The sequence below is a fragment of the Zonotrichia albicollis genome, chromosome 19, assembly GCF_047830755.1.
Source record: "Zonotrichia albicollis isolate bZonAlb1 chromosome 19, bZonAlb1.hap1, whole genome shotgun sequence".
In the NCBI taxonomy this organism is placed as follows: Eukaryota; Metazoa; Chordata; class Aves; order Passeriformes; family Passerellidae; genus Zonotrichia; species Zonotrichia albicollis.
The window spans coordinates 12,390,652-12,408,502 of record NC_133837.1 but is presented as its reverse complement, the minus strand read 5'-3'; the positions used below and the strand labels follow the sequence as shown (position 1 = coordinate 12,408,502).

Genomic DNA, 17,851 nt, shown 5'->3' with positions numbered 1-17,851 from the left:
GGATCCCTCCGGAGAGCCGGGGCTGCCGCTTTGGAAGGGGAAAGGATGTTTGAGGTTACCCCGATAGCAACAAGAGGAGGTTTTATTGCCCGGACATTGTTGGTGTTGCTCGGAATTTCCTCGCAAGGCTTTGGAGGCTGCGGGAGTTGCTCAGCTCATGCTAATTGAGACATCTTTTAATAATCACGGGCGCAGCAGCCGCGGGAGGGAGGTGGGGGCAGAGCGTTGGTGACTCAGCCCTTGGGAAGAGGCTGCGTTTGGGGCTGTGGGGGGAGATCCCGGCTGGGAAACGAGCCGGGCTCGCAGGGACAGCGGCCCTCTCTGCTGGCAGGCAGGCGATGCTGTCAGCATGGCGAATTTCTCATTTCCCTGTAGAGCTGAGGGGCAGAAATCTTCCTGGTTCGCCTCAACCCTTTAAATATGAACGCTGAAATTGAAGGCATCACCCCCAGGTGTGGGATCTGCCGTGTGAGGGGAGTTGGAGCTCTGATATGGGGACAATCACTTTGTGCTCTCATTTTCTGAGGCTTTGCTGCAAAACTAGCTCTATCAAAATTTGGGGGTTTTTTTAAGCTTACTAGGTGCTTTCCATGTTCAGGTGTCCTAAGTCAAAGTTTTGGGAGATAAGGCACCCCTCAAACTCCATTTGATGTGGCAGTGATTGCCCTGTTTGAGGCTGTGGGGTCACTCTGGCTCTGGGAATATCAATCATTTGGGAAGAGACTCCCAGCTGTGTGAAGTGAACCCCAAATCCCATTTCTTCTGGGGTCATGAGGAGGCAAAATCCCCCTGTGGGCAGGAGTGGTGACACCTGTGTGGCGTCTCCTGAGGAAAAAGGTATTTTGGGAAGGCTGACCTGGGCAGGGTAAGCAGGCTCAGGAGCTGCAGGTGTTTCTCCTACCCAAGGGATTTGGGAGCAGGAGTGTCCCTGCTCACTCTGCTGAGCCAGGGATTCGTGGCTGTGGAGTCCAGCAGGATCCTCCTTCCTGCTGAGAGAGGCAAAAGATCCCAGAGGGGCTCATCCCACTCTCTGGGCTGTTGGCAGGACCTGGTTTGGAGCTGCTGAGCTGGGGCTGCTCCCCTTGGCTGAAGGATTCTCCAGATCCCTCTGGAATGGCTGGGACCTGCTGGATTTTAGCCTGAAGGGCTGGAAAATGAGGAATATCCTTAGGAAGGTGTGTTCAGCCCTGAAGGGCTGGAAAATGAGGAATGTCCCAGCAGCCTGGGACATTGAATGGCCACATGAGCAGAGCACTGTCACCTGCAGTGTTTGGGGGACAGCTCAGTGTTAAATGTTGGGATTTTGGGAGGGTTTGGGGTCTAAGCTCAGGTGTCACCTCACCTGCGCCTGGCTGAGCTGGGCTCTGGGTTACAGGTGCAGAGAGAGCTTGGGGAATGTTTGGACCTGGCTTTTTTTGGGAGGGCTTGGGGAATGTTTGGACCTGGCTTTTTCACGATCGCTCTGCCTGTGACATCCGGAAGCCTCCAGCTCTGACCTGGCTCTTCCAAGGCTGAGTGTTTTCCATTCCCCTCCTGCCTGGTTTAAATCTGTTCGATCCAGCAGCATCCCTTCTCCCTGGTGGTTTGTGGCAGGACGGTTTTGGACTCAAGCTCCTCCATCTGGGAATTCTCCCGGATAAGGAATGATCCTTAAATTTTCTGAGCTCAGAAGTTTAGCGCCACACCCGCCCCGCAGACAGCAGGGGGATCATGCCAGGAACACAATGCAGCTTCCTGGGGGGTTTGGGGGTTGTTTGAACTTTGAACAGAAAATAAAAGCAACAAAAGAGAGGCCGAGGAGAGCCCAGGGCTCTGCCAGTGCCCAGAGCTGGAGCCGCTTTACAAAGCCTGGCCTTGTTCAGCCGGGCTGCTTCCACCACCAAAGATGGGTTTAAAGCTGAAATGAGGAGGCAAAAAAGTGCCCTGTGTTGGTGTAAACACGGCATGGAAAGGCTTTTATTATTTAATAAATGCTGCTCCTTTCTGAGGGAATCTCTCAGCGCAGGATTGGGGTTTGTCCCCTCACGACTCCTTGGGGACTCTGTGCTTCTATCCTGCTCCAGTTTGATTTTAGCGCTCCAAGGCTTCCCTTTTCCCCATTTTTTTTGCGTTTTCCCCCCTCTTTGGCAGCACAGGAATTGCAGTCAGAGCTTTGCTGGCCTGGCAGGGGCTCGCTGTCACCTCGGGCCCCTCCTGGGTTCGATCTCCGGCGGGGCTGATGAGGTGCGAAGGCCTCGCCCGGGCCGTACCGCTGCCGTGCCCTCAGAAAAGAACATTTTCCCCATTCAATTGGCTGCTCCTCCTGCCAAGCCGCTGATGGTTTGTTTTTTTTTTTTGAGGGCTAAAACTTAAGCCTTTAAATAAATATGTTTGATCCCTGGGTGGTTGTGCAGCTTTTCCGAGTTAAAAGAAATAAAAAAAATCAATCTCGGAATGGGTTTTGTACGGGGAGCAAACGTCGTTTGCTTGGGTTGTTCCTAAACTGATTCCTCAGGTTTTATTCCTGCTTTTATTCCCTGGCAGGGGATCAGAGCTGCAGGAAAAGCTCCGGAGGGCTTTGCTGGGTTAAGCTCAGCCTAAGGCAGCCTGGATTAGCGGGGCCTGAGGGGTTCTGTGCCCTGCAGGAGCTTCAGGCTGGCTCGGAGGGTCTGCCCTGGGTTCCTGGATCTCCTGGATCTGGGCTTGGGCTCCTGGATCTCCCTGGATCCTCCTGGAGCTCCAGGAGGATCCTGCTGGGCTCCTGAATCTCCCTGGGTCCCCTGGACCTGGGCTCCTGGGTCTCCTTGACCTGGATCTCTTGGATTCTGTGGGTTTCTGGATCTGGGCTCCTGGAACTGGTCCTGCTCAGGGTTGGGTGTAGAAGCTGCTCTGGGACCCCAGTGTCACTTTGTCCCCAGTCTGGGGTGGCTGTGGTGTCGCTGCTGTCTCTGGAGCTGCTTCTGCTTCTTTACGCTGCGCTCTCAGGCCAAAGCATGAGGGGTTTTGGAAGTTTTTCCTAAGGTTGTAGGAGAAAAGATGGTTTTTGGGGTGCGGGGTCCTGCTGGCAGGCAGGAGGTTTGGATATTAGGAAGAAGTTTTTTACAGAAGGGGTGTTAAAGTTCTGGAGTGGTCTGGGGAGGTGGTGGAGTCACCATCCCTGGGTGGGTTTAAAAACACAGGCTGGATGTGGCACTGGGTGCCAGGGTTTGGGTGAGGTGTTGGGGCTGGGTTGGACTCGATGATCTTTAAGTCTCTTCCAGCTTGGTGATTTTGTGATTCTGTGAACTCTGAGGTGCAGCCAGGGGTGCTTTGGGAGCTGTGGGGTGGCAGCTCAGAGGGTTCCTGTGATGCTCTCCCTGCCCATCCTCGTTCCCTGCACACAAACCCGGGGCTGGCACTGCCCCAGCGCCAGGGAAGGTGGCCCTGGAGGGACAGGAGCTGCTGCCAGCGCTGGCACCTGGGCTGCCAGTGACACCAAGAGGCAGGTGCCCATTCCCGAGGCTGGCACTGCAGGAATTCCAGAGCCTGGAGAGCAGCTCCCTTCCCTGCTGGTGGGGTGGGATGAGCTCCAGGAGGTTTCCTCACAGCCAGCTCTTCCCTGGGCTTAGTTTGGTTCTTGTTCCAGCATCTCCTGAGCAACTGGAGGGGAAGAGGGAAGGAGGGATCCTCTGGGGCTCCATTTGGGGCTCTGGGGAGGGGCTGGAGATGCTGCACTGGGGTGGGATGGGGACAGGAGGGTCCGGCTTGGGGGGACCCGGCCACCAGTGGCCACTGGGAGGGAATGGGAGGTGAATCCATCACCCCAAAGGGGGTTGGGATTTGTGGTGGAGCCAGGCTGGAGGTGAAGCTCCCCAGCTGGAGCTGAGCTCCTCTTGCTGGGCTGTGTGAGGCTGAAGGTGTGCAGAAAACTCCCCGTGAGAAGGGAAGGAGGAGCTGCACATCTGGAAGTGCCTGGCAGGGCCCTCTCCAGCTGTTTTCCATGGAAATGCCACCCTCAGGCTGCAGGGATCCCTGGGGACAGCGGTTCCTGCAGCCCTGGCAGGATGGTGGGTGTTTAATTGTGGGTGTTTAATCCCTGTTCCTGGGACAATCCCTTTTTCCTGTGGAGGCAGGACAAGGTGGAAGTGACACCTGGCCGGGGGAGGGAGGACAAGGACCAGGACATCTCCTGCTGGACAGGCCCCTCCATAAAGTGCCCCTGACCCTCCTGGCAGCCCTGTGGGATCTGTGGGATGTGCCCAGCCCAGGGCTCGGAGGGGGAGGGAGAAGCTTCCCAGCCCAGCGGCCTGGATGGGGAATAATGCTCCCCTTTTTATGGCTTCTTCAATTGTTCCTGAAAATCCTTTTTAAAAGCAGGAAAGTTCCTTCCTTCCTTTCAGCTCCCGGTATCTTGAAGAATTCGCTCCATTGTGAGGCCAGGACAGAGACCCTTCTATGAGGGCTCTCCTCGGGCCCCCCTCCCCGTGCCCCATCCCAACAAGCCGCCATTCTCCTCTGAAGAGGGTCCCTCTGTCTAACGCCAAGTAACTCTTAAGGGTAGCATTTATCCCGGGCCACTCAGCTCACAAAGAGTGCTGGAGTGTCAAATAAACTCCCCGCAGCCTGCAAAGAGCAGAGGAAGAAAACACAAAACCCCCTTTCTTTCCACCCCTGCGGGGAAACAAATACGGACTTTGTGCCGGCGGCAGCGGCGCCCTAACGAGCCCGAGCGGGGCTGCTGCGAGCCCGGGTGGCCACGTGAGGGGTGAGGGGGGACTCCAGACCCCCCCAAAAACCTGCTGGCTGTCCCCTGTCCCTGGTCACTGTTGCTGGAGGGACCTGGCACACAGCAATGACTCCAAAATCCCCCCAAAAACCTGCTGGCTGTCCCCTGTCCCATGGTGAAGATTCCAAATCCCCCCAAAATATCTGCTGGCTGTCCCCTGTCCCTGGTCACTGTTCCTGGAGGGACCTGACACACGACAAGGACTCCAAAATCCCCCCAAAATATCTGCTGGCTGTCCCCAGGGGGATCTGACACACAGCAATGACTCCAAAATCCCCCCAAAATATCTGCTGGCTGTCCCCAGGGGGACCTGACACACAGCAATGACTCCAAAAGCCCCCCAAAATCTGCTGGCTGTCCCCAGGGGACTTGCAGATGGCAAGGACTCCAAAACCCCCCAAAACATCTTCTGGCTGTCCCCTGTCCCTCCTGGCCGTCCCCTGTCCCTGGCACATGGCAAAGATTCCAAACCCCCCCCAAAATATCTGCTGGCTGTCCCCTGTCCCTGGTGACTGTTCCTGGAGGGACCTGACACACGACAAGGACTCCAAAATCCCCCCAAAATATCTGCTGGCTGTCCCCTGTCCCTCCTGGCTGTCCCCAGGGGGACCTGGCACATGGCAAAGACTCCAAACCCTTCCCCAAAAATCTGGTGGCTGTCCTTGGAGGGACCTGGCACATGGCAAGGACCCCAAACACCCCCAAAAATTCTGTTGTTTGTCCCCTGTCCCTGCTGTTTGTCCCCTGTCCCTGCTCCCGGTTTGGGGAGGAGCTGCTGTGCTGGGGTTGTGACCAGAGAGAAGGGACAGCCCTGCCCAGATCCTCGGGGGGCTCAGCTCCTGTTCCCCACGGGAATTCAGCTTGGGAATTGTCACCTCTGGGGGTTTGCTGTGGTTCCTGTGAGGAATCAACCCCCCGGGTTCTTGGGGATGCAAACAGGAATCAACCCTGGGCTATGGTGAATGCAAACAGGAATCAATGCCAGGGTACGGTGGATCCAAACAGGAATCAGTCTTGGGCTCTTGTGGATCTAAACAGGAATCAATCCAGGGCTATGGTGGATGCAAACAGGAATCAATCCTGGGCTATGGTGGATGCAAACAGGAATCAATCCTGGGCTCTTTTCCCAAACAGGAATCAATCCCAGGCTATGGTGGATGCAAACAGGAATCAATCCTGGTCAATCCTGGGCTATGGTGGATGCAAACAGGAATCAATCCTGGTCAATCCTGGGCTATGGTGGATCCAAACAGGAATCAATCCTGATCAATCCTGGGCTATGGTGGATCCAAACAGGAATCAATCCTGGGCTATGGTGGATCCAAACAGGAATCAATCCTGGGCTATGGTGGATCCAAACAGGAATTAATCCTGGGCTATGGTGGATCCAAACAGGAATCAGTCCTGGGCTATGGTGGATGCAAGCAGGAATCAGTCCTGGGCTATGGTGGATGCAAGCAGGAATCCCATGTGCCAGGAGCCAGTGGGACCAGTCCATTAGCAGGGAAATCCATCTGGATTCTGGAGTTTGGCACCACCTGGGTGCTCAATTTGGGCACCTCTTGCAGCTCTGCATTGTGGGATGTGCTCAGGTGCCCCGAGCAGAGCAAGGGCTGGGCATGAGGTTGTGCTGCAGTGTCCAAGGTCACTCCTGTCCCTCACCCTGACCTTTGTTTCTCCACAGGTTCTGGAATCCCTGCAGGGACAGCTCCCATGGGCCCCAGGAGCTGCTGGAACCCCCTTGTGCCAGCGGTGAGGACACGGGGCAGGAGTGGCACCTGGTGAGGACACAGACAGGAGTGGCCCTTGGTGAGGACACTGGGCAGGATGGCACCTGGTGAGGACACAGACAGGAGTGGCCCTTGGTGAGGACACTGGGCAGGATGGCACCTGGTGAGGACACAGACAGGAGTGGCCCTTGGCAAGGACACCGGGCAGGATGGCACCTGGTGAGGACACAGACAGGAGTGGCCCTTGGTGAGGACACACAGCAGGATGGCACCCGGTGAGGACACGGGGCAGGATGGCACTCAGTGAGGACATGGGACACACAGCAGGATGGCACTCAGTGAGGACACACAGCAGGATGGCACTCAGTGAGGACACACAGCAGGATGGCACCCAGAGAGGACACAGACAGGAGTGGCCCTTGGCGAGGACACCGGGCAGGATGGCACCTGGTGAGGACATGGGGCAGGAGTGGCACCCAGTGAGGACACAGACAGGAGTGGCCCTTGACGAGGACACCGGGCAGGATGGCACCTGGTGAGGACACCGGGCAGGAGTGGCCCTTGGCGAGGACACCGGGCAGGATGGCACCTGGTGAGGACACAGACAGGAGTGGCCCTTGGCAAGGGCACTGGGCAGGATGGCACCTGGTGAGGACATGGGGCAGGATGGCACTCAGTGACGACACACAGCAGGATGGCACCTGTCCCCTCCCGAGGCTGGATTGTCCCCGATGGTTCCTCTGGGCCTCGCCTGGGCTTTGGATGCTCCCTTCTGTCCGCAGCTGGAATGGCAGGGCTGTTCCTCCTGCTCCTCCCAAATCCCGTGGATTTACTGCTTCTGGCTGCTTTTCCATCGTCCTGCTGGGACTGGCTCTGGCACAGGGAATCTCCGAGGGACAGATGGGGACAAGCAGCACCTGCAGCCTGAGCCTGCCATTCCCTCTTTTTCTGGGCTGCTCTGAGCGTGCTGGCTCTGCAGGAGGAAGGATTCCATGCCCTGCTGGAGGACAAATCCTGCTGCCCTGATGTGAGTCAAGAACATGGATTTTTCCTTTTTTGTTTCTGTTTTAAGCACTTTCCTGTTGGACTTCTTGGAAATTACATTTTCACTGTCTGGAGGAAAAAAACTGCCCAAACCTGGGTGGGAATGAGGGAGCAGCCAGGTTTGTTCTGACAGCTGGTCTGGCTGCTTTAATCAATACATGAATTTTTTAGTGCCATTCCAGCTTGAAATCCCCAACAGGAATTCTCTTCCTGGAGTTTTATTGCTGAGAAATGGATAAAAGGTTAAAAAGGCTGCAGCTTCCCAGGAGATTTTGCTTTCTTTCCCTCAGGAGGGGAATCCTGGTGGTTTTCCACTCTCCAAGCCAGTGGTGGCTGCAGGGGGATCCTTGTCAGGGTCACTGGGGACAATGTGTGACAATGTCCTGAGGGCCCCTGGTGGCTCCCTTTGGAAGGGAGGCTGCTGTGAACCTCTTTGGGTTGAAAAATCCATTTTCCTAATAGAAAATGATGCCAGACTTTGGATTTTGAGGGGACTTGTGCTGGTGTTGTGACCTGGGTGTGACATGGGACAGCTGGGGGACTGAGAGGGTTTGGTCTGGGCGAGGGAGGATGGGATGGGATTTCTTGGATGGAGAATGAGCTGCTGTTCATGGAATGGGATTTCTTGGATGGAGAATGAGCTGCTGTTGATGGGATGGGATTTCTTGGATGGAGAATGAGCTGCTGTTGATGGGATGGGATTTCTTGGATGGAGAATGAGCTGCTGGTGATGGGTTGGGATTTCTTGGATGGAGAATGAGCTGCTGTTCATGGAATGGGATTTCTCGGGTGGGGAATGAGCTGCTGTTGACCACAAATCCGGGAGGGTCTGGTGTTTGCTCTTCCCAGAGGAGGAAAATGCAAATCTGGAGCTCTGAGTGGCTGCAGCAGCTCTTGATCCAAGGATCAACTATCGATTCATGCCCCCATTGCCACAGGTTGTAACCTTTGGAAGGGATTTCCCATGGATCTGACCCATGTCCCCAGTGCCACAGGTTCCCTTTGGAAGAAGGGATTTCCCACGGCTTGGGCACCACCAAAGTGGGAGCACATCCCAGGTATGGGATGCTGGGTGCTGAGGGGGGCTTGGGGGCACGTTCCGGGTGGGAAATGCGGGGTTGGTTCCAAGGGGATCCAAGCGAGATCCAAGCAGGGTTCCAGGGGGATCCAAGAGGGGTTCCAGGGGGATCCAAGAGGGGTTCCAGGGGGATCCAAGCGGGGTTCTTGAGGGATTCCAGTGGGATCGGGGTCTCTCTCCCGGGCTCGCGCTGACCCCTGGCGGCAGCAGCGGCAGCGCCTGCAGTGCCCGGCGGGGCCCGCAGGGGGCGCGCGGGATTCGCTGGGATGGGATGGGATGGGATGGGATGGGATGGGATGGGATGGACCGGACCTTAAATCCCATCCAGTGCCACCCCTGCCATGAGAGGGACACCTTCCACCATCCCAGGCTGCTCCAAGCCCCGTCCAGCTTGCCTTTGGACACTTCCAGGCATGGGGCAGCCAAGAATTCCTTCACAGTGTCCCATCTCTCCCTGCTCTCTGGCAGTGGGAAGCCATTCCCTGTGTCCTGTCACTCCATCCCTTGTCCAAATCTCCTCATCAGCTCCTCTGGAGCTTCTTCAGGCTCTGGAAGGGGTTTTAAATTCTCCCTGGAGGCTGAACATTCCCAGCTTTCCCAGCCTAACTCTGGAGCTGAGGTGTTCCAGCCCTTTGCTCTCTGAGCTGAAAAAGCTGGAAAAAGATGTAAAAACCCCGTGGAGCGACGCATATCTTTGGGAGCAGCAATTAAACACCGCAGGGCCGCTCCGGACGAGGTGGGATATTGGGAAAAACCCATCCAGGGGGTGTTGGCTGTGTCAGGAGTCGCCCGGGAGGTGAGAGCGGCTTCCAGCGAAGCGCGGCCGGAGCCGCATCCCGCGGCCGCTGGATGGCAGCGGAGCTCCGCGGCATTCCCGATCTGCGGCATTCCCGCTCCTGGCACTGCCTCCATCCCCCGCTCCCGGGGCTGCCTCATCGGCCGCATCCATCCCCTGCTCCTGCTCCTGCACCGCGGGTTCCCGAGGCTGCTGCTCCCCGGGAAGGGCAATTCCCAACTCCTGGGATGCCCATGGATGCCCCAAACCCCAGCGGTTATTCCAGATCTGGACTTGCTCCTTGTGGGTGGCTTCCAGCTCTGGGTGTTTCAGGGTTCTGGAAAAGCCCAGTTTGGTTCTTGGCTCCCCAGAGCAGAGGGATGAGGATGAGGAGGGAGCAGATCCGTGACTTTTACAGATCTGCCTTTAGCCAAAAACCTGTGGCACTTGGGAAACCTTTTAAACTTGATCTGGAGTGCTGCTGATCCAGGAATGTGGGGTTTGGGGAGCGTGGAGAAGGACACTGGGGGGGTTTGCCTGGGATGGCTCCAGCACTCCCAGCTCCTCGTGGGATGGCTCAACCTGCTCCTTTCTCCCAAAGAAAAGCTTGGAAAGCTCCTGCTCTGCCTCTCCCTTCCCCAGCTCCCCGGGGAAAAGAGGGATCGGGATTGGGAGCTTGGGCTGGCTCTGCTTGCACACGGGAAGGGTGAATTATGTGGGATAATCCCATATAATTCTGAGAGGGGTGAATTACTGAGCGATAACCCCGAGTCTGGAAGAGATGAATTATTTCAGGATAACCCCGTGTTTGGGAGAGGGTGAATTACTGCAGGATAACCCCGAGTCTGGAGGGGGTGAATTACTTAGGGATAATCCCATGTTTGGGAGAGGGTGAATTACTGAATTACTGTGGGGTAACCCCGAGTCTTGGAGGGGTGAATTATTTCGGGATAACCCCGTGTTTGGGAAGGGGTGAATTACTCAATTAATGCAGGATAACCCCGAGTGTGGAGGGGGTGAATTACTGAGGGATAACCCCGTGTTTGGGAGGGGGTGAATTACTGTGGGATAATCCTGAGTGTGGAAGGGGGTGAATTATTTCGGGATAACCCCGTGTTTGGGAGGGGGTGAATTACTGCGGGATAATTCCGTGTCTGACAGGGGTGAATTACTGAATTACTGCGGGATAACCCCAAATCTGGAGGAGGTGAATTACTGAGGGATAACCCATATTTGGGAGGGGGTGAATTATTGCGGGATAACCCGTATTTGGGAGGGGGTGAATTATTGCGGGATAGCCCATATTTGGGAAGGGGTGAATTATTGCGGGATAACCCATATTTGGGAGGGGGTGAATTACTGAGGGATAACCCATATTTGGGAGGGGGTGAATTATTGCGGGATAACCCATATTTGGGAGGGGGTGAATTATCGCGGGATAACCCATATTTGGGAGGGGTGAATTATTGCGGGATAACCCATATTTGGGAGGGGGTGAATTATTGCGGGATAACCCATATTTGGGAGGGGTGAATTATCGCGGGATAACCCATATTTGGGAAGGGTGAATTATTGCGGGATAACCCCCTGTCTGGGGCTGCTTTGGAAGCTCTTCCCGAGCAGTCCCAGGCTCCTGGGCTGGCACTTCCCGAGCTCAAAGGTTTCCCTGTCCGGGCTCCTCCCGGGCTGCAGCCAAGGGCGAATTCCAGCGGCGATACCAGCCCGGGGCTGGGTTTCCATGGTGAAGGCATTTGGGGTTTGCTGTGAAAAGCCGGGTTTTTGGGAAGGTTTCAGCCGGGAATGGCACATTTTGTCCATCCCCAGGCTGCTCCCTGTGGGGGGAAAAAGAGCTTTGAAAGGGCCCTGAGAGCCTTGGGGACAGCCTGAGCTCAGTTCTCACAGTGCTCTGCACTCCAGGAGTCCCCTCTGGCCCTGGGATGCTGGGATTTGTCCTGGGATCTGCTTTTCCTCACCCAGGAACTGTCCCAGCTCCTTCCCCAGCTCCTTTTGCTGTTCTAGCCCACACTAAACCCGATTTATTTCATTTTCTGAGGTGCTGCTTCAGGCCCTCCTGTGTGAAAACCAAACGTTGATCCAGGGATTTTGCATCTGAGGAGCTGCAAGTTGCAGCTCTGAGCAAATGAAGTGACCTCATCCTCTCTCAGCCTTGTGTGTGTGTGTGTCCCTGGGAGGCAAAAACCTGGTTGAAAACTTAAGGCACTGTCCCAGCTCCTTCCCCAGCTCCTCCTGCTCTTACAGCCCTCACTAAACCCGATTTATTTCATTTTCTGAGGCGCTGCTTCAGGCCCTCCTGTGTGAAAACCGAAGGAAAATGTTGATTTTGCATCTGAGGAGCTGCAAGTTGCACCTCCGAGTAAATGAAATTTGTGCGGCCTCATTCCCTCCCAGCCTCATGTGTGTCCTTGCGAGGCAAAAACCTGGTTAAAAACCCAATTTAGTCTTCCCAAGTATTGCTCACCTGCCTTTCTAACAGAAAAAGGAGTTTTTGAAGTGGTATTTTTGCCTTTCCTGGGCTCAGCCAGGACACCTCCAGTGCCCTGGGAGCTGTGCTGTGCCCTTGGCCTCTGGAATGCTCTTTTCATTGATATTTTCTGGGAACAAAAAATGCCGGCTTTGTATCCACTGCCCCTTTTCTTTGCCCACGCAGAAGGGGAGGGAGGGGAAAAAAAAAAACCGACTCAAATATTTTCTTGTAACAAAAGGCTGCGGGTGAATCTGGATCAGCCTCTCTGCTCCGTTTCAGGCCAAATCTCCAGGGTTTTCAGCGGAGAAATTAAAACACTGGAGCTCTCTCTTTTCTCCCGCAGAACAAACAGGAGCGGTTCCCACTTCCTCCCGCTCATAAACAAAACCAGCCCGACGTCTCCAGGAGAAACCCTGCCAGCAGACTTTCCTTCCTAATTGTTCGGTGTTTTTTCAGCTCTGATTAGTATTCGGCAGCGCCTGGCACGGGGGCTGCAGGATTCGGGAGCAGCAAATTCAGGCTCCCAGCAAATCCTTCCCTCTGTCCATCCCTTTCACCTTCTCCCTCCCTCTGCTTTGTTTCCAGTCCCCCTTCCCGGGCAGGGGTTTGGAACTGGGTGATCCTTAAGGTCCCTTCCAAGCCAAACCATTCCCTGGTCCTGTGAAATTCCTGTTTTTCCCTTGGAGGCTTTGCTGTCCTTGCAGGAACTTTAAAATTAAATGCATTTAAGTAACTTGGAAATTAAAAAGCTCTCCAGGCTTTTCCCTGCCCTTGGGAAGGAGCCTGGCCTGGCCTGGCTGTGCAGGGATTCTGTTGTTTTGTGAGGAAAGGGCAGGATCAGATTTGGGAATGCCCTAAAGGAATAAAAGCTGCAGGGGATGGGTCTGGGATGGAATTTATCCCACACAGGATCTCCTCCTTCTGGGAAAAGAGCAGGATCAGATTTGGGAACGCTCCAAATGCAGGGGATGGGTCTGAGATGGAATTTGTCCCACACAGGGTGGGAGATCTTCTTAGGAAAGGGCAGGATCAGATTTGGGAATGGTCTAAAGGAGTAAAGGGTGCAGGGGATGGGGCTGAGACAGAATTTGTCCCTCACATGGAGATCTCCTTCTGAGTTTTCCCTTGAGTCATTCCCTTCTTTATTTTTTCTTTATTTTTTCTTTATTTTTTCTTTATTTTTTCTTTATTTTTTCTTTATTTTTTCTTTATTTTTTCTTTATTTTTTCTTTATTTTTTCTTTATTTTTTCTTTATTTTTTCTTTATTTTTTCTTTATTTTTTCTTTATTTTTTCTTTATTTTTTCTTGAATTTTTCTTGAATTTTTCTTTAATTTTTCTTTAATTTTTCTTGAATTTTTCTTGAATTTTTCTTGAATTTTTCTTGAATTTTTCTTGAATTTTTCTTGAATTTTTCTTTCATTTTTCTTTCATTTTTCTTTATATTTTTCTTTCATTTTCCTTTATATTTTTCTTTCATTTTCCTTTATTTTTTCTTTAATTTTTTCTTTTATTTTTTCCTTTATTTTTTCCTTTATTTTTTCATTTTATTTTTTCTGATATTTTCCCTCCCATGGGTGGGAGAGATCTGGGATGGGGGTGATAAGCAAATCTTGGAAAACAAAGTTTTCCAAAGGCAAATCCGTGGGCAGGTGGAGAGCAGCTTCCTCTGGGTGGGGACACGTCTGGGAGGGGAAGGAGCAGCTCTGGATTTGGGGGGGATTTTGGGGGGCACAGGGGAGGAACTTTGTGTCCTCTTGGAGCTGCTGCTCAGCTCTTCTCTGCAGGCTGGGATTTTGTGGGTGCTGCTTTTGCATTCCCTTTTCCTTGGGGGAAAATGCTCTTTTCCTTGTGAAAATGCCCTTTTTTCCATGGGGAAAAATGCCCCTTTTCCTTGTGAAAATGCCCTTTATTCCATGGGGAAAAATGCCCCTTTTCCTTGTGAAAATGCCCTTTTTTCCATGGGGAAAAATGCCCCTTTTCCTTGTGAAAATGCCCTTTATTCCATGGGGAAAAATGCCCCTTTTCCTTGTGAAAATGCCCTTTTTTTCCAATGGGAAAAATGCCCCTTTTCCTTGGGAAAATGCCCTTTTTTCCATGGAGAAAAATGCCCCTTTTCCTTGTGGAAATGCCCTTTTTTTCCAATGGGAAAAATGCCCCTTTTCCTTGGGAAAATGCCCTTTTTCCATGGCTGGAGTGTTGGATGATGCTTTCCACATCTGCTCTGTGTTCAAACTGCCCAGGGTTCCTTGGGCTGATGAGGATGGGGAATTTTTGTGCTCTGGGGTTCTTTGCCCAGGTGAGGATGAGGTGTTTTGTGCTCCAGGGTTCCTTGGGCAGGTGAGGACAGGGGATTTTGTGCCCCAGGGATTTTTGGGCAGGTGAAGATGGGAGGTTTTTGTGCTGAGGGTTCCTTGGGCAGGTGAGGATGGGGAATTTGGTGCTCCAGGGTTCCTTGCCCAGGTGTGAATGAGGGATTTTGTGCTCCAGGGTTTTTTTTGGGCAGATGAGGATGGGGAATTTGGTGCCCCAGGGTTCCTTGGGCAGGTGAGGATGGGGAATTTGGTGCCCCAGGGTTCTTTGGGCAGGTGAGGATGTGTTTTTTTGTGCTCCAGGGTTTTTTGGGCAGGTGAGGATGAGGTTTTTGTGCTCCAGGGTTCCTTGCCCAGGTGTGAATGAGGGATTTTTTGGGCAGGTGAGAACAGGGAATTTGGTGCTCCAGGGTTCCTTGGGCAGGAGATTTTTGTGCTCCAGGGTTTTTGGGCAGGTGAGGATGAGGTTTTTGTGCTGCAGGGTTTTTTGGGCAGGTGAGGACAGGGGAATTTGGTGCTCCAGGGTTCCTTGCCCAGGTAAGGATGTGTTTTTTTTGTGCTCCAGGGTTTTTTGGGCAGGTGAGGATGTGGTTTTTTGTGCTCCAGGGTTTTTTGGGCAGGTGAGGATGAGGTTTTTGTGCTTCAGGGTTTTTTGGGCAGGTGAGAACAGGGAATTTGGTGCTCCAGGGTTCCTTGGGCAGGTGTGAATGAGGGTTTTTGTGCTCCAGGGTTTTTTGGGCAGGTGAGGATGAGGGTTTTTGTGCTCCAGGGTTCCTTGGGCAGGTGTGAATGAGGTTTTTGTGCTCCAGGGTTTTTTGGGCAGGTGAGGATGGGGAATTTGGTGCTCCAGGGTTCCTTGGGCAGGAGATTTTTGTGCTCCAGGGTTTTTTGGGCAGGTGAGGATGGGGAATTTGGTGCTCCAGGGTTCCTTGGGCAGGAGATTTTTGTGCTCCAGGGTTTTTTTGGGCAGGTGAGGATGAGGTTTTTGTGCTCAGGGTTCCTTGCCCAGGTGAGGATGAGGTTTTTTGTGCTCCAGGGTTTTTGGGCAGGTGAGGATGAGGTTTTTGTGCTCAGGGTTCCTGGCCCAGGTGAGGACAGAGCTTTTTGTGCTCCAGGGTTTTTTGGGCAGGTGAGGATGAGGTTTTTGTGCTCAGGGTTCCTGGCCCAGGTGTTTCGCAGCTCCGCGGGACGCCGGGCTCGTAAAGCGGCGCTCCGAGAGGATTAAGGGGTAATCGGGGCTGTAAACAACTCGCGGCTCTTTAACACCTTCCCCGATGTGCTCCCTGCCCCGCCCCGCGTTCCTGCCTCTGGATGAGCCCTGGGAATGGCTGGGATGGAGCTGCGGGATCAGGAACCCCCTCAAAGGGGTGAGGAGGGATGTGGGGAGCCAGCACTGGATGTTCCTGCATCCATCCAGGTGGTGCAGAACAGCCCCTGCTCCAGGTGGGAATTCCCAGCTCCAGGAGAAGGGAACTCCTCACACAACGGGCAGGGAACATCCTGGGATTGGGGCTGGTGGTGTTTGGGGTGTGGTGTGAGCCCTTCCTGAACGGTGGGACATTGCCTGGCTGGGGTTTGGGAATGAGGAGATCCCAGTGGGACATTCCATGTCTGCAATTTGGGAATGGTGTGAGCCCTTTCCTCAGGCTGAGCAGATCCCAGTGGGACATTCCCTGCCTGGAATTTGGAATGTTCCCTTCCTGCAGGGAGCTGAACAGATCCCACTGGGACATTCTCTGCCTGGAATTTGGGAATGCTCCCTTCCTGCACGGAGCTGAACAGGTCCCACTGGGACATTCTCTGGCTGGAATTTGGGATATGATGAGAGCCCTTCCCTCAGGCTGAGCAGATCCCAGTGTGACATTGCCTCGCTGGAATTTGGGAATGGTGTGAGCCTGTACCTGCTGGGAGCTGAGGACATTTCCTGTCTGGAATTTGGGATCTGATTGTGAGTCCTTTCCTGCTGTTGAAACAGATCCCAGTGGGACATTCCCTGGATGGAATTTGGGAATGGTGTGAGCCTTTCCTGTAGGCTGAGCAGATCCTGGGACATTCCTGGATGGAATTTGGGAATGGTGTGAGCCTTTCCTGTAGGCTGAGCAGATCCTGTGACATTCCTGGATGGAATTTGGGAATGGTGTGAGCCCTTCCCTCAGGCCGAGCAGGGACATTCCTGGCTGGAATTTGGGAATGCTGTGAACCTGCCCCGGTGGTGAGCAGCTCCTGGGACATTCCCTGGATGGAATTTGGGAATGCTGTGAGCCTGCCCTGCCGGTGAGCAGCTCCTGGGACATTCCTAGATGGAATTTGGGAATGCTGTGAACCTGCCCCGGTGGTGAGCAGCTCCTGGGACATTCCTGGCTGGAATTTGGGAATGCTGTGAGCCTGCCCTGCTGGTGAGCAGCTCCTGGGACATTCCCTGAATGGAATTTGGGAATGCTGTGAGCCTTTCCTGTAGGCTGAGCAGATCCTGTGACATTCCTGGCTGGAATTTGGGAATGCTGTGAGCCTGCCCTGCCTGTGAGCAGCTCCTGGGACATTCCTGGCTGGAATTTGGGAATGCTGTGAGCCTGTCCCTGTGGTGAGCAGCTCCTGGAACATTTCCTGGCTGGAATTTGGGAATGCTGTGAGCCTGCCCTGCCTGTGAGCAGCTCCTGGGACATTCCTAGATGGAATTTGGGAATGCTGTGAGCCTGTCCCTGTGGTGAGCAGCTCCTGGGACATTCCTGGATGGAATTTGGGAATGCTGTGAGCCTGCCCTGCTGGTGAGCAGCTCCTGGGACATTCCTGGCAGGAATTTGGGAATGCTGTGAGCCTGCCCTGCCTGTGAGCAGCTCCTGGGACATTCCCTGGCTGTTTACCCGTTGCTTTCCCAGCTCCGTTTCATCTCCCGTTGTGGAATTCCCCTGCAGTTCCCACCTCCCCGCTGCTGCCCCTTCCCACGAGGAGGAGCAGGGTAATTAAACACCGGGGTAATTAAACACCGGGGTAATGGAACATTGTGCGGGCCGGGCACGGAGCGACCCCGCTGTTTGCCCAGGTGATAAGGGATGGGAGATAAGGGGTGTTTGCTGCCAGCCCAAGGACAGGGCCAGCCCTGCCCGGGCAGGACAGGTCCCCAGCCCTGGGGTGACACCTGCGGTGACATCTGGCGGGGCTGGCACTGCTCTGCCCATGGGCACGGCTGGCACCCGCGGCTGGAAAGGGAAAAGGGAGGAGGCGCCTCTGCCCCAGGGATGTGCCTGGCTGGGGTTGAAATCCCACTGGGGTTAAAATTGAAATCGTCCTGCGGTTAAAATCAAAATCCCGCTGTTAAAATCCTGCTGGGGTTAAAATCCCAGTGCGGTTAAATTCCCACTGTTAGAATCCTACTGGGGTTACAGTTAAAATTCCAGGATGGTTAAAATCTCACTGGGGTTAAAATTAAAATCCAAGTGGGGTTAAAATCCCAGTGGGGTTAAATTCCCCCGGGGTTAAAATTAAAATCCAACTGGGGTTACAATCCCACTGGTAGAATCCCACTGGGGTTAAAGTCAAAATCCCACTGGGGTTTAAGTTAAAATCCCAGTGTAGTTGAAATCCCAGTGTGGTTAAAATCTCACTGGGGTTAAAATTAAAATCCCACTGGTGTTGAAATCCCACTGGGGTTAAATTCCCAGTGTGGTTGACATCCTGCTGTGGTTA

The 17,851-nt window shown here is 53.8% G+C and overlaps 1 long non-coding RNA gene across 1 annotated transcript in view; it reads left to right on the top strand.

Moving 5' to 3' along the window:
- Positions 1-17,851, top strand: part of LOC106630229 (uncharacterized) — a 37,671-nt gene that overhangs the window by 983 nt on the left and 18,837 nt on the right. The window contains exon 2 of the long non-coding RNA XR_012583165.1: positions 6,429-7,009. This is a non-coding gene — a long non-coding RNA (uncharacterized LOC106630229). The remainder of the gene's footprint in view (positions 1-6,428; positions 7,010-17,851) is intronic.